The 1,790-nt window shown below is 58.4% G+C and overlaps 1 pseudogene; it reads left to right on the forward strand.

The window, feature by feature from the left end:
- The window catches only part of LOC102417349, a 9,748-nt pseudogene that overhangs the window by 2,537 nt on the left and 5,421 nt on the right, over window positions 1-1,790 (forward strand).

The raw sequence follows: 1,790 nt of genomic DNA on the forward strand, positions 1-1,790 counted from the left end.
TGGGGGGGGGGGGGGGGCATGTCAGAGAGGATTCACTGCTCCATCCTGGCGACTATGCCAGGTGTGGGAGCACCCGCTCCGTAGCCGCTCATACCTCTGAATCCTCCTCACGGCACCAGGTGTCAGAGCCAGGTCCTCCTTGAACCCGGCTGGCTGTACTCACTGTTGGGAACTCCGTTCCTCCTTTATCTTCTGCTCCACTCCAACTGTCAGGGGCTGGACCTAATTGGACCTCGGGTGGTAGACGGAGAAGCCATGAGAAGTTGTGGGTGTATGAGAGAATCTTTACTGTCAAGCTAATGGCCATTGCTAACAAGGAGCCATAGACAAACAGTTCTTCAAAGCAAAGTCCCAGACAGCAGGTAGCTGCACACCGGCTGGGCAACAATCCATCTTCCTCTCAAAGCATAGCTTCCTGCATAGGAGCTAGTTATCCAGAAGCCATCCTTAGAGCTACAGCCTCACCGAGCAGCCGCGCCTGCTGGCCAGTAACAACCTTATCCTACTCAAACAAAAGAGGCTTTTGCCAGTCTTTTGGGTTATAGAAGGGCATGCTTGCGCGCACACACACAGATTACTGTGACCTTGCACTTGTGTATAGTCCTTGGATACCCTGATTAAGATTCCCACACACAGAGTGGCCTGGAATATCCGGTGTACTCTGAATAGGGTCCCCACAGGCCACCATCCTCATACCAGGCCCCCTGGTCACCCACAGGGACCCTGAAGGCCAAGGACTTCAAGAAGCGATGCCTGCAAGCCACTATCACCCAGGACAACACCTATGGCTCGGAGGACTGCCTCTACCTCAACATCTGGGTCCCCCAGGGCAAGAAGGAAGGTGTGCCCCCCTGTGCCCTCCAGCTCCCCAAACCTGCAGAAAGTGCCCAGGCAGCCAGAGGCCCAGCCCTGCCCAGCCCCTTGGCTGTGTATGGGCTGCAGAGCTGAAATTCCCTGAAACAAGCACCCAGAGAGGATGGGTAGGGGGCACCTGGGATCACCGGGCTCATTTCCTGCCTCAGTTTCCCGGAACCTGCCTGTCATGATCTGGATCTACGGAGGAGCCTTCCTCATGGGTTCTGGCCAAGGGGCTAATGTCCTCAAAAACTACCTGTACGACGGGGAGGAGATCGCCACGCGGGGCAACGTCATCGTCGTCACCTTCAACTACCGCGTCGGGCCCCTAGGCTTCCTCAGCACTGGGGACGCCAACCTGCCAGGTGTGTTGGGTGCCTTGGGCTGGAAATGGGGGAGCCTGGCAGGGGCCCTTCAGCACCCCTCAATCCCAATCAACTCCTGACAGCCCCTGGAAAGTCCCAGGATTCTATTCCCAGAACCAGGAAGCTGGGGATGGACAGTGAGACACAGAAGTCCATTGGCAGCTGTAGCGAGAGAAGAGGCTGCCAGTCATCCAAGCAGGGAACAGGGACACCAGGGAGAGGGGACAGGGACCCAGGGACACCAGGGAGCGGGGACAGGGACCCAGTGAGAGACAGAAGATGAGACACTGAGGTGGTGACTCAGGGGACACAGAGTCGTAGGACAGACAGACAACAAGAGGGACGGTGTCAGGGAGAAAGATGAGCAGCCTGGCCCTCCTGCTCCTGGTCCCCTACCTGAGCCCCACACCCCCTCCAGCACCTCATTCAACAGCCTCCTGGGACCCACCCTGCGCCATCCTGGGGCTTGACAGGGGCCTCCACATGGAGGACGCTCTCCCCCCACCCCAGTCCCTGATGGGCTCCCCGACCTGCCCCAGGTAACTACGGCCTTCGGGACCAGCACATGGC

The sequence above is a fragment of the Myotis lucifugus genome, unplaced genomic scaffold (assembly GCF_000147115.1).
Source record: "Myotis lucifugus unplaced genomic scaffold, Myoluc2.0 scaffold_565, whole genome shotgun sequence".
In the NCBI taxonomy this organism is placed as follows: Eukaryota; Metazoa; Chordata; class Mammalia; order Chiroptera; family Vespertilionidae; genus Myotis; species Myotis lucifugus.